This window comes from Humulus lupulus, chromosome 7, assembly GCF_963169125.1.
Source record: "Humulus lupulus chromosome 7, drHumLupu1.1, whole genome shotgun sequence".
Taxonomy (NCBI): Eukaryota; Viridiplantae; Streptophyta; class Magnoliopsida; order Rosales; family Cannabaceae; genus Humulus; species Humulus lupulus.
Window position 1 is genome coordinate 177,734,782 of NC_084799.1, and position 26,435 is coordinate 177,761,216.

Sequence of the window (26,435 nt, forward strand, 5' to 3'; positions counted from 1 at the left end):
TTGAAAAGTTCGATTGACAATATTATTATCATGCCATTTCTTTGTCTTCTCTTTGTAGATTCTTGCATTCTCGTAGGAATCATGACGCAATTCATCTAACTCATTCAGTTAAGCTAACCTTAATGCTTTCGAAGCGGCCGGATTGAAATTCAACTTCTTTAACGCCCACTGTGCCCTATGCTCCAATTCAAATGGCAAGTGACAAGCTTTACCATATACAAGACGGTAGGGAGAAGTACCAATTGGCGTTTTAAAAGCCGTCCGATAAGCCCATAACGCATCATCAAGCTTATTCGACCAATCCTTTCTATTAACTTGCACCGTCTTCTCTAAAATCAGCTTAATCTCCCTATTTGACACTTCCGCTTGCCCATTTGACTGCGGATGATATCCCAATGCCATCTTGTGTTTAATTCCATATTTCTCCATTAAGGAATCAAAAATCTTATTGGCGAAATGAGTCCCTTCATCACTTATAATCGCTCGAGGTGTGCCAAAACGAGAAAAAATATTCTTTTTCAGAAACTTGACTACCACCTGAGCATCATTAGTTGAAGTAGCAACTGCTTCAACCCACTTACTTACATAATCCACCGCCAATAAAATATACAAATTACCGAACGACGGTGGGTAAGGTCCCATAAAGTCAATACCCCAAACATCGAATAATTCAACCTCCAATATATTAGTGAGAGGCATTTCATGACGTCTTGAGATATTACCTACCCTTTGACAACGATCACACTGTTTCACATAGTCATAGCTGTCTTTATACAGAGTAGGCCAATAGAATCCACATTCAAGGACCTTTGCAGCAGTCTTTGCTCCCCCAAAATGTCCACCAGTCGGCGATGCATGGCAATGAAACAAGATGTCCTTCATTTCTCTTTCCGGCACACATCTTTTGATAATCAAATCCGGACCTTCTTTAAATAAGAAAGGATCATCCCAGTAGTAGTTCTTCACATCATGATAAAACTTTTTCAGTCTCTGCCCAACAAATTCCGGTGGCACTACGTTGGCTGCCAAATAATTCACATAATCCGTAAACCATGGCACAAACTCATCCTCCATTGCAAATAATTGTTCATCTGGGAAACTCTCATTAATCTCTCCTGCAGCAAGTTCTGACTTATCCCCTAACTCGAGTCTTGATAAGTGATCCGCCACCAAATTCTCTGTACCCTTCTTATCCCGAACCTCCATATCAAACTCTTGTAAAAGAAGCACCCAACGAATAAGTCTGGGTTTAGCATCTTTCTTAGCAATAAGATGCCTGATTGCGGAATGATCAGTATACACAATAACTTTGTTCCCCATCAAATACGGCCTGAATTTGTCGAATGCATAGACAATGGCAAGAAGCTCCTTCTCAGTGGTGGCATAATTCAACTGAGCGCCATTTAGTGTTCTGCTGGCATAATAAATAGTCTGAAATACTTTGTCAACACGCTGCCCCAGAACCGCACCCACTGCAAAATCACTTGCGTCGCACATTAACTCAAACGGCTGGTCCCAATCCGGTGAAATTACTATAGGTGCCGACACCAACTTCTGCTTTAGTATCCTGAAAGCTTCAAGACACTTCTCATCAAACTCAAATGGCACCCCATTCATCAACAAAGCTGATAGTGGCTTAGAAATCCTGGAGAAGTCCTTTATAAATCTTCTGTAAAACCCCGCATGACCAAGGAAACTTCTCACTCCCTTAACTGAAACTGGAGGCGGCAAATTCTCAATAGTAGCAATCTTAGCCCTATCAACCTCAATACCGTTCTTAGACACCTTATGCCCAAGTACTATGCCTTCATTTACCATGAAATGGCATTTTTCCCAATTCAAGACTAGATTCGCCTCTTCACATCTTCTCAGCACAGCCTCCAAATTCGTCAAACAATTGTCAAAAGAAGACCCCATCACAGAGAAATCATCCATAAAGATCTCAATGCTCCGTTCCACCATATCAGAGAAGATAGCCATCATACACCGTTGAAAAGTGGCAGGGGCATTGCACAGACCAAACGGCATACGACGGAATGCAAAAGTACCATATGGGCAGGTGAAGGTCGTCTTTTCTTGATCCTCAGGCGCAATGGCTATTTGATGGTACCCTGAATAGCCATCCAGAAAGCAGTAATACTGATGTCCAGCCAATCTATCTAACATCTGATCAAGGAAAGGCAGTGGAAAGTGATCTTTTCTAGTTGCTTTATTCAATTTACGATAATCTATACAAATCCTCCAACCAGTTACGGTACGTGTCGGGATAAGTTCGTTATTGTCGTTTTTCACCACTGTAATCCCTCCTTTCTTAGGGACTACCTGAACTGGACTCACCCAACTACTGTCTGAAATAGGATAGATCACCCCCAGCATCTAACCACTTCAAGATCTCCTTCCTTACCACCTCTTTCATTGCTGGATTCAATCGACGTTGTGCTTCAATAGAGGGCTTACTGTCATCTTCCATCAAGATCTTGTGCATAACTATGGATGGACTTATTCCCTGAATATCTGCCAACGTCCATCCAATTGCCAACTTATGAGTTCTCAACACCCTTAACAATTTTTCCATCTCCTCATTAGAAAGAGAAGAAGACACAATAACTGGTAAAGTCTCCTTCTCACCCAGGAAAACATAGCGAAGATGTGCAGGCAATGATTTCAATTCCAGCTCTGGAGGTTTCTGAACTGATGGTAATGGTCTCTCAGGTCCTTGGCCCAAATCTTCATATTTTCGATTATAAATTGGCCCTTTAGAATTCAACCACTGTACACACTCTTGGACCTCACTGTCTGACTCAGCATCTATATCCCCAATTGTCAAGCTCTTCTGAAGTGAATCCTCTGTAAGATTAATTTCAGCCACCGCTTTCTCTACCAGGTCAACTCTGAAACAGTTGTCATTGACATTTGCAAACTTTAAGGCCTTAAACACGTTGAATACCACTTCTTCACCCTGAACTCGCAGTGTCAACTCACCTTTCTGAACATCAATCAAAGCCTGCCCCGTAGCTAAAAATGGCCTGCCCAGAATGATTGGTACATCCATATCCTCCTCCATATCCAGAACTATGAAATCTGCCGGAAAAATGAACTTATCCACCTTCACAAGAACATCCTCTATGATTCCTCTGGGGTGTTTCACTGATCAATCTGCTAATTGTAGAGTGACTGTTGTAGGACTAGCCTCCCCCAAACCAAGTCTTCGGAATACAGACAAAGGCATCAGATTTATACTCGCCCCCAAATCACACAAAGCATGCTTACATTCAAATTTCCCAATTGTACACGGTATAGTAAAGCTCCCCGGATCTCTCAACTTTTGGGGCAACTTCCTCTGCAATATCGCACTGCACTCTTCAGTGAGCGCCACCGTCTCATACTCCTCCATCTTTCTCTTCTTTGACAGAATTTCTTTCATAAATTTGACATAACTAGGCATCTGCTCTAATGCCTCAGCAAATGGAATATTGATGTGCAGCTTTTTGAATACCTCTAAAAACTTAGAAAACTGTTTATCAAGTGTAGTTTTTCTAAGCCTCTGAGGATATGGAACTTGAACTGGCTGACTATCAACAACGGGAGGACACTTGTTTGATCCCTGGTGGTCTTCAGTAACCCCATTCGCTTTAGTATCTGATTTCTCACCCAATTCTTCATTCCGAACCACTGACTTTTGTACACTGGGCTGCTCCACTTGCTTACCATTCCTCAACGAAATTGCTTGACAGTTCTCTTTAGGATTTACCACAGTATTACTAGGCAAATTCCCTTGCGGTCTGTTATTAAGCATGTTGGCCAACTGACCCACTTGTGTCTCAAGGTTTCGAATAGAGGATCTGGTCTCAGTCATGAATTGAGTCTGAGTATTAGTGAGTGTCAACAAGGCTGCTTGCAACTCATTAGTCTTTTCTGGTTGATCTTGCGATCTAGGCTGGTGTGATGATGAGGCTTGATTCATAGGCTGTTGTGGCATGTGCTGCTGGTATGGCCCTTGAAACTGTGACTGTTGGCCCTGATTATTTCTCCATGAGAAATTTGGGTGATTTCTCCACCCAGGATTATAAGTATTGGAGAACGGATTCTGATAAGGCCTCTGAAAATTACCAACTGCCTGTACCTGAGCCTGATTAACTGGCATATTACCACACATGTTGGCCGCTGTACACTGTTCATATAAATGAGGCCCTCCACATATTTCACACCCTGATTGCATCTGTATAGCCTGGGCTTGAGCTGAGATCTTGTTTTGTTGCAACTGCTTTGTCAATGAAGCAACCTGAGCAGTTAAAGCAGTTATAGCATCTAATTCATGTACCCCGCCTACTTTTCTCTGTGAAGTGTCTCGTTCGGCAGGCCACTGATAATTGTTCATAGCCATCTCCTCTAACAATTCATATGCCTCATCAGCCCCTTTACTCATGAAAGCACCACCTGCTGCTGCATCTATTATAGTGCGAGTAGTACCGCAAAGCCCATTATAAAAATTGTGGACTAACATCCACTTCTCTATACCGTGATGAGGGCATTTTCTGAGCATGTCTTTGAATCTTTCCCATGCATCGTACAATGACTCTCCCTCATTATGATAGAAGTTATTGATTTCTCCCCTCAACTTCGCAGCTTTTGCAGGAGGAAAGAACTTTGAGAGAAACTTATGAGCTAGTTCCTCCCATGTGTTGATTGAGTTGGCCTGTAGAGAAATAAGCCAACTTTTTGCCCTGTCCCTTAGTGAAAAAGGGAACAATCTCAACCTTATTGCATCATCGCTCACCCCATTAAACTTAAACGTTGCACATAGCTCAAGGAAATTCACTATGTGCAAGTTAGGATCCTCATTGGGGAGACCACCAAACTGAACAGAAGTCTGGACCATTTGTATCATCGCCGGCTTAATCTCAAAGTTATTGGCAGTAATAGTAGGCGGCCTAATGCACGAGTGTACTCCTGTGACAGCGGGGAGCACATAATCTCTTAATGCTCGCACATTTTGGTCCTGAGCGATATGATTTTGACCATCATTGTTGTTAACCCCGTCTCTTTGGTTGGCAGCCATTGATACTTCCAACCTCTTTTTCCTTCTGTTTTGTCTGCAGGATCTTTCGATTTCAGGATTAACAGGAACAAGATATGCAGATCCTTCACGTCGCATACAAAAGATTCACCTATTAAAACAGAATGCGACAACTTGGATTAGTTCAAATAATAAAAACAGCCAAATTAGAATAAAAATTAACTATTTTGATATTAATAGAATATCAATTCCCCGGCAACGGCGCCAAAAACTTGTTGCGAATTTTTACTACTGCGCAAGTATACGCAATCGAATAAACAAGTAATAGTAGTGGAAATATATTATCGTTCCGTCAGGGAATTGATCTAATAATTACCAATAGCAAACTTTTATTTCTATTTGACTAATGACAATTAACAATGAACAATAAACTAAGAAAACACAATTTAATTAACGAAATTTAATATGAGCGAAAGATTAGAGTATTCTAATTTCATCAACCTTCAATTCTATTCAATCAATAATACAACTAATATGTTTCTGTGATCTATGGTTATAGCAAGTTTACTAATGACAATTCTATTCTCTCTCAAGATATAAAATATTCAGTTTACCTGCGAATTTTCTACATGTCTGTGATAAATTCTACACATAAACCGCATTAAGAACAAAAACCTAATTGCTACACAAACCAATTTGATACTTTCGTTCTAAATTGAAATCTATGTCTATTGTCTAAAGCTATTCCAATTCTCACTTTTCAGATATTGAATTAAAACCAATAATCATGCAACAAATGGCCAATCAATTACAAGCATTAAACATAAGAACAATAGATAACCATAAATTCAAAGATTCATAGAAATTGCATTAAAGACGAATAGAATATCCAGTGACTACATTAAAATACTCTAAATACGAATTTAGTTCATAATATTAAACTTCATCATCCAATCTAAAATTCAAAAACATAAAAATAAACACAAACGAAATAAACGTGGATTCTTCTCTGTTTCTTTTCCTTTGCCGTCAGAATGCTTTCTCTTTCTGTCCTTTTTTTATCTTCCTTTTATTCTTTTTACAAAAATCCCAAAAACCTACGAATTTCCATGAAAATTTCCAAAAATTCCCTCGTGCCGATACATCGCCCAAGACAGGCGATATATCGCCTGGCGAATGTTCTCGATAAAAACGCAAGTTTCTGATGTCGTTTCTGCAAAGCCAAAATTTGGAATTCCTCCTTATGCCGATATATCACCCAAGACAGGCGATATATCGCCCGTACCATATTTCCACATATTGGCCAATTTTTGGCTACTAAAACCAACATTTATCCAAATTCTCGAACAAATCAGAATTATAACGACAAACTGCACAAGTTCACCAAACAGATTAAATATAAACTTTATCTTGAGATAAACAACCAAATCAATCTGAAAATGTTATCAATAAGCGTATATTTTGTACGCTTATCAATGCCCAATAAGATTGTGTCAGATAATGGGACCCAATTTAATAGTGATTTGTTCACACACTTCTGCGAAAAAATGGGATAATTAACAACTTTTCCTCTGTGGCCCATCCCCAAGCAAATGGCTAGGTCGAAGAAGTAAATAAGACTCTAAAGAGTTCTATAAAGAAAAAGCTAAGGGGAGATGGCTGGAGGAACTACCTCAAGTCCTGTGGGCATACAGAACAACGGCGAGAACATTGACGAGGCATACCCCCTTCTCCAATCCCAGCTCGAAGAAAGTTTGAACCTTATTGAAGAAAGACGAGATGAAGCCCAGCTGAAAAATGTTGCATACCAACAAAGGGCTATGAGATATTTTAACAAAAGAGTCTGAGATAGGAAATTCAAATTGGGAGAATAGGTGTTAAGGCGCGTGTTTCTAGCCACACGAGACACATCTGCTGGAGTGCTCGGGCCTGATTAGGAGGGACCCTATCAGATCGAATCCATTATTCGACCTAGAGTTTATAAACTAGCAAGGCTGAATGGAGGATTGGTTCCACGAGCTTGGAATGGTGAACATCTATGACCTTATTATCAGTAATATAGGAATGATGTTTATTCGTTTTAACCAAGCATGTATTTGATTTTTTCTTTTTGCAATAAAGTACTGAATTTCATTCAAATGTTGTATTTTTATTGTTATACTTTTTTGCAAGCCCTCAAAATTCAATAACCTATGATCACAATCTTAGGATACTAAGGGGGCATAAGTGGCATACAATCATACCACAGGCTCGATAAAATATAACATAAATGAAAATAAACTCTAAAGAGCAATGTATGGATTGTTAACCTAACATGAATAAAATAATAAGTGTATGGATCATTAACCAAAGATGAACTAAACAAGTCTGGAAAAAACCAGCAAGACCTAATCGACACAGTCAAAAGTTGAAATTCTAGATAAACTAACCAAAAAAACATAAGTCGAGACTAGGGCTGGATTTTTTTGCAAAAGAGTTTCGACCTCGCAACCTCGAGTTCATACTTGAGGATGAGGAAAAGTAACTTGAAAAACAAAATATAACTAGACTAACTAGATTACATACCATTTGAGTATTTCTTAAATACAAGGTAAAAGTAAAATTCGACCTTGACAATAACGAAGTTGAACATGGGCATTTCGAATAAACTGTGCATGAATGTATTGAAATTAGAACTTAAACCCAACATATATTAGTACGAATAAACAAGTATAAAAGCAGGTCCTTAATAATAACATGCTCGAAATATTTCGATCCAAAAATATGATGTATAATATTAAGGCAAAAAGATAAAGGTAGATAATGTGCAAAAAGATTTTCGAGCTAGAAATTTGATGTAATGCCCTACTACCTTAGAGTCGTTACTATGTGAGTTAAAAATGTGCTATTAACTCGCTAATCAAGATTTTAGGTTAAAAGTGTAACTAAATTGAAGTAAAAGTCATTTTGAGACATTAAGTATAAAAATGTAGTCATTCATTGAAATCGTAAAGAGTTATACATTTGGGATCCCAAAATATTGTTTAGAAAATACTTTACAACACAATATTATAATTAAGGTCAACCTAGGCAACAAAACAACCAATACAATACATCTTCCCAAAATAACCCTGGTCGTGACAGCCAGGTAGGCCGAACATGTACCCGTCGCTCCACGCTCTCCGTACTCATGGTTGGTTGACCTTTCCCTTGCCCTTACCTGCACCATAGATCACCCGTGAGCCAAAGCCCAGCAAAAAAGTTCAACACAAAGCATATAACATATATATGATAATCCACAATATATATAGCGGCCAGCATCATCCTAGGTGCTTTACTAGGCCCTGGGTTCGCGGTCTTCACCGAGAGGGTGATTTCATCACCCTAGGAGGGTCTCGCCCTAATGGGCTGCACTCAGCGTGCTCAACGACATTCCCAGCCCCTTGTCGTACTTGGCTTCTTGTCGTTCTCGGCCTTCACCATTTCTGGCCTTTGCCGTTTTCGACCCTCATTGTTCACTCACAAATATGCATCACATAGCATAACATTCACATATATTTAAACACATACTCAACATAAACATTAGTGTCACACCCTAAAATAAAAACAATAGGGCTATGCCTCGCAAAACAAACAATGGGGCCATTCGCTGCTCTACGAGTACAACAGTTTCCTTACATGTGTCCCGAGCTATCTAAGCACCGTGATCCCGAGCACAGTCCTCTAATCTGTGCCTCGTTGAAAACCTAGTCACAACGCATTCATAATAACCATCCATCAAATTCTATACTAATAAATAACTTTGGAATATTAATCTAGCCTCTTGGACCTTGGATTCTACCAAACCAGGTAGTAAAATCCTTCCCGAGTCTTGACATTTGAGTCCCGAGCTAAAAGCCTTCAAACAGTCATTATTTTGCATTTGAGTCACGGCCCAGCCCCTTAAGGGTTGCGGTGCACCCAAGTCAGAGGTAAAATGCCTCTCAGCTGAGGAACACGGGCTGCGGCGCACTACACCTTATGCCACGGTGCACCTAGGGAAACAGAGGCTTTCCAGCCTCTTAGAACACACGGGTAGCGGTGCCTGAGAAATAGGGTCGCTGCCCAAGCACCCAAACCCAGAAAATCAACATTCTTCCTGCATTTTTCCTCGAACCTCAACCCCAATTTCATACCCCCAAACACCAATTAAACTCAGAATCAAGCCTAGACTTCCCTTCCACACAACTTAGACTTCATAACAATCTCATAAACAAATCATATACTCATCAAAACTTAAAACCAAGCTAAAATCTACCTTCCATGCATACTTAAAGTTCTAACAAGAATTCTAACAGAAATAACCAGCATCAATTCTTACCTCAGTGATATGTAAAACCCTGAGCTGATTTCCCAAATCTTCAAGCTTCTAGCCACTCCCAAATTCCAGCCTTGAATCCTTAATCTCTGAATAACTTTCTTCAAAAACCTCTAAGCTTCAATGAGAGGAGTGAACCGAGAGAGAGAGAGAGAGAGAGAGAGAGAGAGAGAGAGAGAGAGAGCAAGGCTGAGAGTTGTTTTTTGTCCTTCTTCATAGTTCCAGTGGTTTCTAAAGCCATCTGCTGCCTAAGTGTATATCTAATTTTAACAAAAAAGTCCAAACTTCCTTTAAGCTTATCTAAAGCTTCAAGTGCCACAAGGGGCAATTTCGTCATTTACCATGTCCCGCTAATTCCTCGAGTGTTCCTATAAATCCCCTGTTAAATCCTAACATGTCCAAATCATTGCTAAATTACTTCCCGTTACCCGGTAAATCCCGAACACCAACTGTGTTCCCAAAACACCCCTAAGCTCCTCCTGAGGCGAGTATTCGACCTCGCTGTGACTATTTAACTAAACTGCTCCCTAGGACCGTCTCGGATCGTGCATCACAAATATATCGCCACTCACTCATGGTATCCATCACAATATACACAAATATTACATTTATGCCCTCAACAGACTAAAATTACGAATATGCCCCTAATAGCCAAATGGGGCCCACATCCATATTTAATTCACCTAAACATGAATTTCTAATCACACTATCATCAAATACACATATAAACATAATTAAATCAATTATTGCCCTCCCAACACGCTAATCAAGGCTCTAAGCCTTATTAGCAAATTTGGGACGCTATAGTTGAAAGCATAAAAACTACTATTAAAATATAAACATTCATAAGATAATCAAAATAGCTCAGGCTTGAGCTGTAAATTGTCTTTTCCCCAAGGGCACAAAAAATATATAGTTACAAAAATTATAAGGGATGCAACTATGTTGAGACAGCTCAGTGTTGGTCAACAGAACCAGAATCGGCCTCCTCGCCTCTGTCATCCCCGTTCCCGCCATTCTGGGTAGTGGCTGTGACCTCCTCCTCAGCCAACCAAGCCTTCCATTTGGAGATGAACTCCTCTTCTTCCTCCTGAAGGAACGAAGTGTCTATGTCAGGGTTTAGAGACCATATCATGTACATAGCTCGGTCTGTAGCCCAATCCTTCTTGGTCTTGAACTCCTTGGTGAGGCGCTTCTTCTTGTCTTCAAGAATTTTGAAGGCAGAATCCTTCTCCTCCTTCAGGAGTTCAGCCTTGGCCTTAGCAACACTTTTCTCTGCCTTCAGGCAATCAATCTCGGCTGTGGCAGCGTCGAAATCCGCTGTCTTGGTGTCGAGCTCCGCCTTCAGGCTGTTGGCAGTAGCCTCAAAGGAATCAAGTTTAGCTTGAAGAAGCTTGAGGGCTTCCTCGGTCTTGGATCGAACCTCCTCAGCTTTGTCCTGGGCTCCCTTGGCCTCATTCAGACCATCTTCAGCTCGGATGTGAGCTTGGTTTGTTTTGTAAACCAGGGTTTCTGTCGCCGCCATCTTCGAGGGGAGCACCGAACTTTGGCGAAGAACACCAAGAAGTGTCTGGAACAAAAAATGTTTACAAGAGTTAGAAAATAAACAGATGACCAAAGAAAGTAAAAGTCAAGAGGAACAAGCTTACCGAAACCCTGAACTCCATTGTCTGGTCGATGAGGCATGTGGGATTGTCCCCCCTCAAAAACTGCCACACGTTGGCGTCGAGATTGCTGCAGGATTGGTCTGTTTGGGACAACAAGTCTGAGCAAAGGTCCGCTCCTAGAGATCCTGCAACGTTCTCTATAGGGTACTTCCGCATGTGGGATGATGCCACAAACTTGCGGACCACAGTTGGGGCACTCCTAGGCTTGAGAGCCGAAGGAGGCATGACTTTTTTTCCTTTGTGTTCAGCAGGTTCGGGAGGTGGCATGGTCTCCGGAGGTTTGGTGGTGGTGACTGTTGAGGTCACAAGGGCTGTGTCAAAAACCACGTCCGTGGATTTTGGAGCCTGGGCTTTGGGCTTGGAAGAGGCGGGCTTCGAAGGAGAGGAGCCCTCATCGATCTTGATCGACTTTGAGGCGGCCCCTTTCTTCGAAGTTACGCAACCTCATTTGGTTCCACGTGGCTTGGGGGGCTATCCCAAAAGACTGTCCAAATCTGACTCCATGTCACCTGAAAAGCACGAGGTATATTAGTCAAGCCGAGAAAGAAAAAATTCATACACATTTTTATAAGTAAAAAAGACCAAGTGTCAAGAACCTAACAGGAAGACTCACTAGAGGTCGAACTTGGGGTCTAAGAAATTCCCCTGTCTTCTGACGAGGCTATGGGAGTCCCTTCCCTAAAGGTGGGGGACATCCTCGAGAGGTCCCTATAATCATTTATGTCGTATTGCAATCCTACCCCATCCCAAACCTCCTTTAAGATATACATGGTTTGGTATTTACCTAGCCAACTATCAAACCTACGGACTCAAAGGTCTACCTTCGACCATGCTTAAAAGTTATCCTTGGGGTCCTCAAAGAGGATCATTACGTTAGGCTCATGCTTAAGTAATGATGGAGACCACATGGATGACTCAAGCATGACTTTACATCCTGACAAGCTCGCTGAGGCCTCATCTTGTGCCTCATTTCCTGAGTCTGAGGGTTCGAAGGGGCGAGGTCTATGGGCTCGAGAGCTTTGACCAGAGTGTTTTCCTCTCACGGGGAGTTTGGTGATAGGCACAGGCATATCCTCCCATCTCGCATATTTGCGAGTGCCAGAGTCGTTAGTGGTCTCGCCTTGTTCTAGAAGGTTGCAAAGTTGAAGCTTGCCCTCATGAAAAAGAGAAGAGAGGGATCATCGACCATAGGGGAGCTTGAGGATGGCTTCCCTATGTTCCCTCATGGCATCCGTACGCTGGGGACGATGGTATGTGGCTATATAAAAGGTTTGTGCAAGTTAGTTGGGGCTCACATATTAAAGGAAAATTTAATCAGAAAACATAAGTAAGGAACTTACGAATTCTCCGAAAGGAGTAGAATCGGGAGGGAGCGAGACCGTCTGTCCAGAAGAAGGCGGTCTTGAAGTTCGGAGGATGGTTCATAATATCCTTGAACAGTCACTTCTCCTTCAGGTAGATGGACAAATAGTAGAACCCATCCCCACCATGAGCTCGGGAAGGGTTGCTTTTGAGGCAAAAAAGGTACAAGATCTTGTGCGTTGTGGGCTCCTTCCACTTCATCTCCTTGTACAGTGACTTCAATGCAAACAAAACCTTGTATGAGTTCATCTGGAGTTGCAACGGAGCTATGCCAACATAGTCCAGGAACCTCTTGAAGTAATCCTTTAGGGGCAATAAGGCCCCAGCTCGTAAGTGCTCACGGCTCCAGCCCGCGAACTTGACTTTTGTATCTGGATTGTCTTCTTCAGGTACAGAGCAACTCCTCTTGTCGGAGCTGGCAGGGCGACAGACTAACTTTCTAGAGAGCTTCAACCCTTGACAAGAGAGGAGCTCAGAAATTTGTCGAGTCGAGGTTATGGAACCTTGATAGTGTTCAGCCTCAAAGAAAGAACTCTCCAAGACCGAGATAGAAATGGATTTGGCAGCTTTAGGCGGATGGTTAGAAGGACCCTCCATAAGACTAAATATGAGCTCACCAGGTGGAAAGGCTATGGTAACTTTAAGTTTGGGATCTAATGGAATAGGTTGGATCTCGGGATCTGGGTCAGGATAGGCTGCCACTCAGAGTCTTTTCCTTTTTCTCTCTTCGACCTCGTCGATCTGACATCGAAAGTGGACTTGTATATGCTCTTGCTCGCATTGTTATTTGTACTCGCAGATCAATCACTAGTTTTGGGTGAAAGGTGATTCAGGACTAGGAGATGATGGGTGGTAAGGGATAGCAAACCTGGGCCCCCACCAATTCACAGAGTACTGGGACATCTAGCAAGGAAGAAAAAGGTGATGGCCCATTATATAAAAAAATAATGAAAAAGGGGTTAAAATTTTAATAACTCGAGCTCGAAAGTTCAAAATAATGAGGTTACCCTAATTGTAACGCCCTACTACCTTAGAGCCGTTACTAAGTGAGTTTAAAAAAGAAATTTTGTGCAATGAACTCGCTAACCGAGGTTTTTAAAACAAAAGTGTGACTAAGCAAAAGTTAAGGCTGTAATCTTTAAAAATGCGTTGTTTCATTGAAAACTTCTAGTATTTAACATTTGGGATCCCAAAATAAGGTTTGAAAACTATTTACAACTTAAAATAAGTTTACAGTCGATTAATTATTAAAATCACAGATTATTACAGCCATTTCTCAAATAAACCCCCAACCAAAGCAGTCGGGTAGGCCAAACATGTACGCGTTGCTTCACGCTCTCCATACTCATGGCTGGTTGACTCAATCTTTGCCCTTACCTGCAACACAGAGCACCCGTGAGCCAAAGCCCAGCAAGAAAACTCACACAGTATATAACATATGCGAATTATATAGTTAACATATCAGATTATCCACAGATAAACAAGTATTCCATCAAACTAAACAAACACGGCCATGCCGTCCCAGAGGCATTTCCTAAGCCTGGGGTCTCGGTCCTCACCGTAAGGATATCCCCTGTATCCATTGGGTTCTCACCCTGTCTACAAGCACTTCACATGCTAAGTGTTACTTCCGGCCCCACTGCCGTTCTCGGCCTTTCGCTGTTCTCGGCTCCCTTGCCGTTCTCGGCTCCTTGCCGTTTCGGCTCTTTTGCCGTTCCCGGCTCCATTGCCGTTCCCGGCTCCTTTGCCATTAATTCTTACTATAATCACAAATAGTATAACTCAAATAACATTCAAACATATATAAATTCAATTAAGTCTACACCCTAACATGTAATGCAATATAGGGTCGTGCCCTGCGATCACACTATGGGCCCATGCCCTGTCCTACGGGTGCTATAGTTTTCTTACCTATCAAATTGATAGCTTTCATCACTTGACTCCTTGAGCACGATCCCACTCGAACCCTAGCGCACACCTAAACACAGCCATAGGTTAAAGTAATCACCGAACCTCAAGTCCGAAAACCTAGCCTCGGGACCAATCCTGAGCCCCTCGGGAAGTCCTAGATTCCCAAAACAAGATGGTGGAATCGAACCCCGAACCCTAGGTCAAAATCCCTTACAAATAACCCAAAAACCCCTTTCTGGGAACAGGGTAGCGCTACAGCACCCAAAGACTAGCGCTGTAGCACTAGTTGCAGGCAGGCAACTCCCAAATTCTTTTTTTGCGATTTTTTTGAGCCAATCTCAACCCAAACTTCCCAAATCTTTACCAAACTCAAAATCAAGCTTATAAACACTCTCCACTCATCCCAAGCATCCCAAATCCTCAAAACCCAAGAACATTCATCCCAAATCTCAAAATTTACCATGATTAACCCTAAACCCAGAAATTCAGTCAAACATCATAGTTAAAGGCTTAGAATTCATACCGTTGATGCAATTTCGACCTTGATTCAATTCCTAGACCTCCTTAGCTTGCTCTTCCTCAAAGCTTGCCCATAAATTCCCCTAAAGTTCCCATCATTCAGCTTAATTTCACAACTTAAACCAGCCAAACCCAAAAACTGAAAACTCTAAAAACTTACCTCAAAAGTTGATGTTTTCTTGCTAATCCCTTTCCAAATCTTCAAGTCTAACTTAGGATCCTTGATGCTCAGCCTATCCTAGCTCTCCACTGAGCTTTGCTCCAAGAAATTTGAAGAGAAATGGTGCTAGAATCCACAAACCGCCCCTTTTGGAAAAACCCCTCTGTTTTTCTCTCTTTTCTTTTCCTTCCTTTTTTTCTTTCTTTTCCACAGCCATCTCACTCTCTCTATCAATCCCACTAAGTATATAAAGCCTCAATAAACTTATCTCTAAGAAGCCAATTGACCAAAATGCCCTCCCTATTAATTCTAAACCCTTTTGTCCATGTAGGGCCATTTTAGTCATTTTACCCAATTCCCGCTAATTCCTCAAGTGTCTCTAATATTTTCCCATTGCTTTCCAATACCTGATTAATCACCAATAATATTCCTCGATATCAAAATAGACCCCAATATACTCATAAAATTCTTATTTATACCCCCAGGCTCGCCCCGAGCCGGGTATAAATCCCCGCCTTGACTTTACCGCTAGTCTGCTCTCTAGGATCGTCTCGAGTCACAAATCACAGATACATCCACATCACAATGTGGTCTCAACAATCAGCACATATCAATACAGTTATGCCCAAAATTGCCAAAATTACAATTATGCCCTTCTAACACAATCAGGGCCTACATGCATACTAATACACATAGTCATGCATCTCAAATAGTCAAATAGTCATATAACATGCTTTAAATCATAACCATGCATTTTACTCATTAAAGTCACACATAAATCCCAATATGCCCTCCAGGCACACTAATCAAGGCCCTTAAGCCTTATTAGTGAATTTGGGTCGTTACACTAATCGAGCCTGAAGGCTGCAAAAGGTGAGATTGACTCAGATATCTATCCGGGACTATTGTAAAGTTCAGGCATCGAGCGTGCACCCACGTGGGAGTGGGACGGTTATTGCCAATTTATTAGAATCCTAGATTTCCAGGGAAAAAGTTGGTAGTTATCCAAAAGGGCAATATTTTCGGGATTTGTACATTAAAACCCTAAACCAAAACCCTATTTCTTAAGCTACACGAAACCTATGACCAAAATACCCCTATTACCATAAAAACTCCATTTTTACATGTTTTTACCATAAATGTTTTGGTCTAAACTGTGATCCTAATCATGCCAAATCTACTCAAATTAAAAAAAAAATAAAAACTTGCTTAATGTAAGAAAGGAGCCATAAAATTTGGCAAGAACCAAGAAGCCATCTTCACAGATGAAAGAAACGCATAAATAAGAAAGATACGTATATAACCAGGAAAGATCATAGCACTTACGCGAATTGGATCGAGGATATGATGAGATCATCGATTGAAGTAGTGGAAGCAAGAATGATTTCACAGATCCGAATGTACTAGAATGGCTTTGCTTTTTTGGTTTAGAAAACATGCAAAGAGAGCTCTAGTTCTTTCTTTTATTTTTATCTCTGGTTCATGTTTTTTGAAAGATAAAAGTGAGAAAAGGGAAGATGGAGAAGGGGTATATATATACCCCAGTTGTCAAATCAAAGATAAAATTGATCTGGATCATTGGTTAGCATTAGAAGAAGATCCAAGGGATCACATTTGATTCCCGAAATATGGCAACAAAAACGAATAGGAAAGGATGTGTGTAGAAAAAGAGAGTACTCTGGGTATTCAATCCTAGAGTGACACGTGTCCGCACTTGAGTGTGGTAGGTGACACAAATTTCGAAAGTGGAGTTCAAAAGTTTCCTTCTCTTAGGATTCGAACCAACACTTTTGAGGTGGCAAAATGTTACACCCAAATTTCGAGGATGAATAAATGAATCTCCAAATGTAGGCTCTTAAAGCGTAAGCTCGAAAATAACAAGCAGTGGCTAAACACTTGTATAAATATGCATGATTCCTGACCTGTTCTTGTTGGCGATCGAGTATAAGTTTAAAAGGTTCGAGCTTAAGCTTCAAGCTCGAAAGAAAGAATCTTCACTGACGCATATGGGTGTTATTCGAGCCTTAGTTGTAAGCTCAAAGATATTGGTCTCCAAAGATTGATTTCGATGAAATCACTAGCTAAGGAAGAGGTTGACTGGAATAACAAGCTCGAAGTATTGGTCAATCTCGAAAGCGCGTTAACCTTGCATTCGAGGTCAGCAATGCTTTTTGCACACAACAGCTGTTAGAAGATCCCTATTCCTTAGGGATTTGTTGTTATCTGATATTAAATCCCAATTATCATCGGATATTATGTATTTAATGTAATTATTTACATTTATTTTATATTGGAATAATTGGTTGTAACTTCCCTGAATCAAGGGAAGATATTCTCCTAACCAGGCTTATAAATAGCCTAGTAATCTTCATTTGTAGACAGACACAAATTGGTACTGAGAATACTCTGTCAAATTGCTCTGAGAAAACTTTGAGAGAATATTAAGATCAATAATATTGACTCGTGGACTAGGCAGATTTTAACTGTTGAACCACATAAAAGTTCTACTGTTCTTTTCTTCTTTTCTGAAATATTGTTTAGTGCTTCAAATTCAAGTTGATTTTCAAGTTTTGTTTTATATGTTTTAAACACATTAAATGCTTCATCTTTATTCTTAAGCAAATAAACATATATGAACCTAGAGCAATCATTTATGAAAGTAATAAAATATCTACTTCATCCTCTAGTTAACATTTCATTAAGTTCACATAAATCACTATATATTAAATCTAACAAGTTAGAATTTCTATCAACCATTTTAGATTTTACACATAACTCACATTTATCATGCTCAACATTATCACAATCAATAAATATACATTTAATTGTACTAAAACTTGTATGTGGAAGTTTAGCATGCCATAAAGTAATAGAATTTTAGTCAAGCATATAACAAGAAGAACCAGAAGCTTTATTGTTATTGTTCACATCATTCATAGAAGTACAAAGTTTGAACATGCCATCACAAGCATATCCCTTCCCCACAAAACATTCCCCTTGGACAAAGTAAGCATGTCAGATTCAAGCACCACCTTGATTCCCGGTTTGCCAAGCAAATCACTACTCACAAGGTTTCTACTCATGTCTGATACATACAATACATTTGTGAGTATAACCTGCTTGCCAAAAGTGAAGAAAAGATGAATTGTTCTCTTTCCTTCAAGCTTGGACCACTTCTCATTGCCCATTTGGATTTCATGCCCATCCTTTGAAGTTTTAAAGGTCTAGAAGAGAGACCTATCATATGTAACATGGATGGTGGCACAAGTGTTATACCGTCAACCTTTATCTTTCCATTGATGACATTAATCTCACTTTGTATAAACACTAAGTCTTCTTCGGTTGAATTTGCCTTTGGCTCATTATTGTGGCTCTTTTTGAACCTATAATCCCTTGCAAAATGGCCACTCTTGCCACACACAAAGCAAGGTCATTTGGAGTTCTTAAATTGACATTCATTTTGTTGGTTTTACGGTACTAAATCAGGTATGCAGCGAAAGCATTTAGGTTGATTATTATTGCACCGACCCCAAGGATCCCCCATATGTGACATATATTAAAACAGAAAGCAATAATGGTAACAGAAAAATACCTCTTTATGCCTATCAAGTGTCCTTGCTTTCTTTTCGTATTAAAAATGATCTTCCTATCCAAGCTGGTAGAAAATGATGATGATGAAAAACTCACATCGTAGTCTTCCAAGCCTACCTCAACACTCAAGGATTAGTGTGGGCTAATAGGATTCACAAAATTATGTGTTCTTGTTTTTATCTCAACTCATGAGCAAGAATAGTAATGAGAGAGAAGATATAATGATTCGATTAACCTTTTCAGGTTTCCTAAATGTATCCATATATAGATTTAAGATTATGCTGGTATAATTAAATTAACCCTATAAAATATTATTTAGGTTAAGATAATAATATTTAATAAAGATATTAATTTATTTAAACATTAAATAATCATATTATAAATATTTAAATAAATATCTTTTACTGATTATGTAATAGATATTATTTCAAATTTAAATATTTAAATAATTAAATATCTAACCGAATGAGAGAATCTCTCAACCACTTGAGGGAATATCTCAATCGCTAACAGAGAATCTCTCAACTACCTTTGAGAGAATATCGTAACCACATTAAAATATCTATAACTAACTTTTAAATTTAAATTTAAATGAATATTTAGTTTTTGAATTAAAATAATAATCCAAAATTAACCTCGGTAGACTCCACCCTATGATGTAGGCGCCCACCATTGTTCTTAAAAGTTGGTTGGCGCCAATGTTGTTGTCCAAACAGCGTAGGTGGTGAACCACCTTGTCCATACAGACATAGGTGGCGCCAACATCTGTCTTGACCAGGCAATGGTGTTTTCCCTATTTATTTAATATTAATTATTTATTATAAAATAAATAATTACTATTTTTCCCTTGCAAAATAAATTCTCCTTTCTCTTTTATTTTGTGACATCCATACCCTTGACAGTGTGGTATAGATGCAACTCGAGGACCATGGACCTATAACACTAAGCTCCAATAAACCAAATTATTTATTGAACTCATCAATACAATAATCTTATTTATTAATTCCATTATTACTCTACTATAAATATGAAATTGCACTCTTAGTTATTATAGAATTATATTTAGTGAGTTTATTAGCAGCAGTACATTGATATAATCAATATCAGCAGTTCGTCCTCTTGTTATCAGTTCATAATTAGAATTGGTCAAAATTACCATTTTACCCTTCTAATTATCTCTTTATCCTTTAGTACCAGTAATTCACCAATGAAATTTAATTTAGATCAAATATAAATTTGTGCACAACTTTTCAGTTCCAGAATAAACATTGAAAGGGAACCAATATTCGATCCGTTAGGAAAGTCAGGATTCCATCTTGTAAATCATGTTCCCAGCCATCCATGTTACTAAATTCCCAAAAAAACAAGTTGTAAGCTTCATTAATAAAGAAACTTTAACGAGTGAATCAAAGAACTTAGTAAACATGAACAGGAGTTCATGAATACTCAGGATTTAGACTGATTTACTAATTGATCATCTAAGTGATATGAATTAAGTCTTTATAATAAACGATTAGTTCTATACATAAAGTAATTCATATTGGTCCAGTCATATATAATAACAATTATATACAACACATTTACTAAGATGTCTATCTACATCAGCAATCCAAATCTAAATTGCTTGCACCAAATAACATGCTTAGTAAACCGTACTAGCAACCAATGATTAAAGATTTCATACTTTAATATGTTGCTAACAATTTTATTCATTGTGTATGATCTTAATTCTCTCATACTCATACAAGATCATACCCTCATAAATTAATATGGAATTTTCTGATATTCATATACTATAAATTATTTCAATAATAATTTAATAATCAAACATATTTAAATTGTTCACTTTATTCAATATTTAAAAAGTCTAATACAACTTTTTAGGGAATAACCCCTAACACATTCTTCCTAGGTCCCAAGGATTTGTTACCCTTGCTTTGGGCTTGTTAACCATTTTTCCTTCGTTGTTGTTGGGAGGTTTAGCCATAACATTGGCTTTAGATGTCTCTCCATTAGACTCTTCCACATTCCTATCCAAGAACAGAATTCCTTCTCAATTCTCAAATGCCTAAGTATCTCCTCTAAGGAAACTCATTCTTATGGAGGATTTTATTTCAATAGCGCCTCCAATATGGAAGCAACTTGACTATAATAACACCAACAATGAACTGTTCTTGCAATACAATCTTTAGGGTAGAAATTATTTTTACAATAATTTGCAATTCATAAATTTGGGGGAGAAAGGGTTTACCATCAAAAAACTTAAATTCCATGTATTGAGTAATAAAGAATTTCTTTGTACCTTCTTCTTTCACTTTGTATTTGTTTTCCAATGCCTCCCATATCTCATTGTCCTTTAGACCTTTGTCTAGAATATAGTAGACCTTTAAAGTTATGAGTAAGAACCTAATCTTATCTTGCCAATGTACAAAGTTTGTTCCATCAAATCGATCAAGCCAAACAAAATCTTGAGTCATGAATTTCAATGCCGAAATTGAAGAAGATTCTTCCATAATGATATAGAATATAAAAAACCAGAGAATACAAAATTTGATTGTTGGGGGAGAGTGAGATTACACCACCAATATAAAATGAATCTTCATAAAATTCTGCTTGACAAAATTCCAATAAAATATTAGAGTGGAGAAGTGCAAACCCTAGTTGTAGAACAAAACCTTTGATCTTGTTGAAATCTTCAAATCCTAAAAAGAACACCACTTGAATCTTCTTTGATGATGAGAATCAAAACCAAGGCTTATACATGAGATGATTCATTGTCCAAATTCTCTATTTCCTAGCCCTTCATGGATGCTTATGGCTTTCTCTAGTAAGAAAATTAATTGGGATTGAACAAGTCTTTCAAATTCAAAAGACCAGCACTTTCTTTATGAATTTCTTGGAGAATACTTGTGATCTTTGAGACTTAGAGAGAGAGAGAGAGAGAGAAAGAGGTTAAAGAGAGAATTGAAAGTGTGATCAAGGCTTCAAAACACTGAAAGACCCATTTTATAGTGTAGACACTGTCATTAACTCTAACCAATAGGATTAGGCAATGTGTTGCCTGCAACATTTCATCTAGGTTTTTCAGATTCAGGTGATTCGTCTCCTACAAGGAGGCGACACAACGCTTGGTGAGTAGCCCAAACTTCTCAAATTTGACCTTAAACACCTCCACATGCTCTCAAATGTTTTGGGCACTCTAATTTACCCCGAAGTATTACTTTGGACCCAAAATACAATTTTTAAATGCCTACAACAAAAATTCAAATGTCACATTTAAATTATGTGAAACAGTTCGGGTTTTACACCTAGCTTGTGTAATACCACTTAGGCTGTAGTATTTTAATTTTCGTGATATTGGTCCAAGCTGGGAATTATTTCGAAACTCATAGAGCTAGCTATGAATTTTATAAGTTTAGCCTATAGTTTAGAAATATTAATTTTATCCTAAGGTTTAATTATTGTAGTTGGTCCTAAAAATATTATTTATTCTAGCCTAACATTTAAATAGAATAATTAAGAATGTGACTTTTGTCACATGTATATTTATTAAGGATTTTAGATGAATAAAAATAATCAAGGATAAATATAAAGGAAAGGATAAGCCTAGGAAGTCTAGAACCTTCCCTCAGATGTTAGGATTTTGTATTACTCAGTCAAAGTGGTTGTAACAGCTTTAAGTGTGCTTAAAACATGCAAAAACGTGGTTTAGTACGTAAGCATAAATCAATATATCGCAGCTATAGGGGGCGGTGTATCGCTATGCGGATATAGAAAAACACGTCGACTTTGTATGATCGAAACCACGGGGCCTCGACAAATCAAGATAGGCGATATATCAACTATATGTGCCAATTTTGAATCTTCGTGGAATCCGAAGCTAAAATCAATCCTCAACAGATTGGACTTGTTCTTAAACAATTTTGACCGAGTTCTTGGGATTTCTTGAGCAGAAAGTGCAATTTTTATTCATTTTAATGGGAGTTAGTTTCACTCCTTGTATTCTATAAATAAGAGCCTTCACCCAGTCATTTGCATCATTTTTCAAACACTTCTCTCAGAGCCTCCAAGCTGTCATTTTTGTTCTAGAGAGAAACACTAGGGTTTTGGGGTTAAAGCTTTCCAAATCTAAGCTTTTCTAAACACTTGAGAAGTAAGATATAGTGTGATTTTGGTGTTTGTTGTATAGATCGAAGCTCTAGTTATCTAAGGTACCTTTAATCCTTAGATCTAGTCTATTTCTATTATTTTCATTCTTTTCTTTTAATTCAAATCCTAACTCGTCATAATGGATTTTGGTTAGGTACTCTTTTTCCTTGAAACTTAAAGTTTTCGGTAAGTCTTTATTCTAATGGTTTAGATCTTTTCTTCATCTTCTTTCCTGTAGGGAACTTATGGTTTTTAATGTTTGGATTTAGGAGTTTACAATCTCGCACTTGTCTCTAATATCTCGATTTTTGTAAGGAAAATAAGTTAGATTTTATGTGTTATGTGTTTGTATGTTTTTTAATGTCTTTAGTCACTTGGGAAATATGGTTGCTTAGATAGAAAATCCCAAGATTTTTATTGTTATCGTAGACTATAGTTATGTCTAAACCTACCTCTAAAACAATAGTTAAAATAAGAGGACTATAGCGGTTTTTTTCACAAACTACGATAATGAGTTAATGGACATTAATATTGAAGTCTATTTTTATGTTTTATTGTAAAGAACGCCCTAAGCTAATACTTATAAAACATTCGCATAACATAGTTTGTAAAAGAATACCACTCATTATCAAAGTCTCAGTGGGGACTTGCTTAAAACCATGCAAGTTGGCGCCATTAGTTTTAAAAGAAAACATAAATTTTTATGCAAAGTTTAAAAGAAACAAACTTAAATAACTGAGTCCCACTGATAATTTAGGAAAGTCTCTTAAACAAAACATAATTTAAATGGCGTTCTACGATGATCGTTTTTCCGTCCATAGGATTACCCCACGCCATACACCCCATGATGATAGAACTCCTCACGTCACCACGCGTGCCATAAATAAATCATATTTGCTACCTGGAAGGAAAGTAAGGGGGGTGAGCTAAAAGCCCAGTAAGGAAGTACAAACAAATAAGCAAGTAAGAATACAACAAATACAAACACTAACGTTCATCTAAAACATCATGGTATATCATAACATAATCGTAACATATCATCATATCATAACATAATCGTAACATATCATCATATCACAATCATACAGCATACATGATGAGCATGGATCGCTAGTTGTCCATGTCACCCTTTGAGGTAAACAGGAGTCTCTGGTCCTTGAATAACCTCGGCGCGTCCGCCCTAGGAGTTACGTCTCAATGTCCTTAGTAACTCGTTCGATGTATCTAACATCGTAATCTGTTTGATGTATCTAACATCGTAATATGTTTGATGTATCTAACATCGTAACTTGTTTGATGTATCAAACATCCATACACATATCACATTCATAATTCATAACAATTCATTCATACAACAATCTTACCATTCATAGCATAAAATCATAGAATCTATCTAACTTCCTTACCTCAGGTCCAAGCTAAGAAATTTCACAATCTTTCAACGAGCCTATATCATAATCAAAACAACATTTCTTAGGTTCATAAAATTACTATTTTTCCCTTCCATACAACTCATGTGTGCATGGGCCATGCACACATAATAACAGTTACACATAACATGCAATTATTCTTAACTACACATAAAGCCATAAAAGAATAATGCTCGTTTTACTTATTTTACATGCATGATCTTTTTATAAAAACCACATAGTTGAATAATAAACATAATTTTGGACGTAAAAGTGGAGTTGCATGTAACATGCATACGTGGGAACATTACGTAATTGTGACGTTTTCAAAAAACGATAATTCTATATTTCTTACTTTTATTGTTTTAAAATCAATAGACTTATAACATGCTTATTTTTCTTAAAATTTCTAAGTTGATTAAATTTCTCAAAACATTATTTTATTTTATAAAATAATTTGATTTAGCTTAAAAATAAAATATGTGTCAATTTCATTCATTAATCTCAAATTACAAAGAATTAACCAACAACTTGGAATTAATTAAAATACCTATTTTTAATATGTTTCTTTAGAAAAAATAAATTTTATCATTGTGTTACATAAATGATGTGAGAAAAAATATTTTTAAGTGTGGAAAATATATTTTTATTCAAATTATTTAAGACTTAGTTTTATGTAGCATAAATCCATATGTGACAATTAAATAACTATTTTTAACATTTTTAAAACAAACTTTCAGCCACCATTTATTTTCTTCAAAAATCACAAATAAATAGAATCTAAATATTTTTCTCAATCAAAATAAAGGAAAATCATAACTTATCAAAATATGCATTCATACCATTAAAAATACCATTTTTCAATATTACCATAACTTAGGAAAATAATTTGTTCCAAGAACTCATCAAATTCATTTTAGTGAAACTCACTTCACATTTTCTAACAAAAATTCCAGCAACTATTTCTATCTTTAAAAATCACCATATTGAATTTAAAAACTCATATTTTCACAAATATTCAATAAAAATTCTGTAGGTAATTATTTGAGTAAAATATCATTTTAATGGGACTTAAAATACCCCTTTTAATTTCATAAAAGTAACATAACATCAAGGGCATTACTTATGCATGCAAATCATTTTTTTTATCAAACTTTTACCCAATTATTTACAAAAATCAGCAAGCTTAATTCCTCAAGAGATTCATCTTTTATCCCAAAAATTTCACATAAAATCATACATGTCCAAAATCTCATCATACTCTTTTTATATACATAATTCTAAGAATATTACTAACATATTCACATGAAATCTTATAAAACCAATTTTTCTATTCCATTGAATCTACACATGAAATCCAACAACAATAACAATGGCAATAACATACATAAATTCATAAACACCATATCTCATAAACATGTCTTATAACAAACCTAACATATTTCTTATCATATTTCTAAAATCATCATTTACCATTTTACATAAATCAAAGATTAAAAAGATAACCATAGCAATATAAACATAACATATATCCTCATTATAAACCCTATCAAATCCATTTTCTCAATCATACCCATGAACCCCTTTTAAACAAATCATATTCTCTTAAAAATACAAATCATAATCATCAATCCTACAATAATCAACCATTAGCATCACCATCAAAAACCTCAAAGATAAACCCATCAAAACCAATATATAGGCTAAGAAAGATCATTACCTCTCTTGATTGTAAAATCAAGAACACAATATGATCAACACCCAAACTTCACACCCCTTGTTCAAGCCTAGGGTTTTATTTGAAAACCACCATGAGGAGGAGAAAGAATCCAATCACACACAACAAATAAACAAAGTCAATAACATATAATCAAGAAAAGAGATTTGACAAACCAAAAATACAAGAAAGCATACTCTAAAATGGGTTCCTCTTCACCTTCTTCTTCTTTCTTCCTTTCTTTCTTCTTCTCCCTCTCTCTCTCTACACGCCACTCTCTCTCTCTCTCTCTCTCTCTCTCTCTAGGTCACGGCAGCCACAAGAAAATATGCCCTCTTCTTCTCTTCCTTCCCCCTTTATTCAACTCTCTCAATAAAGCCTCACCAACACAAAATGGTAAGTTTCCTTTTTCTATTTTATTTTCTCATAATTCCTTTTTATTTTTCTTTTATTATAAAGGATTGGAGTCAAATGATAGTTTCCCAAAATGTCTATCCTCATCCAATTAACTTTTATTCTCTTAAAAGAAAAATGGAAAAAAATCAAACAATTCCTTACACTACACGTCCACTACTCTTTCCATATCCTTTTTTTTTT

General features: G+C 37.6%; 1 non-coding gene across 1 annotated transcript; it reads left to right on the forward strand.

Moving 5' to 3' along the window:
* Positions 1–4,514: 4,514 nt before the first annotated feature.
* LOC133792811 (small nucleolar RNA R71) lies at positions 4,515–4,621 on the forward strand. The gene has a single exon (XR_009874284.1). It is a non-coding gene; the product is annotated as a small nucleolar RNA R71 (small nucleolar RNA).
* The last annotated feature ends 21,814 nt before the right edge of the window (positions 4,622–26,435 follow it).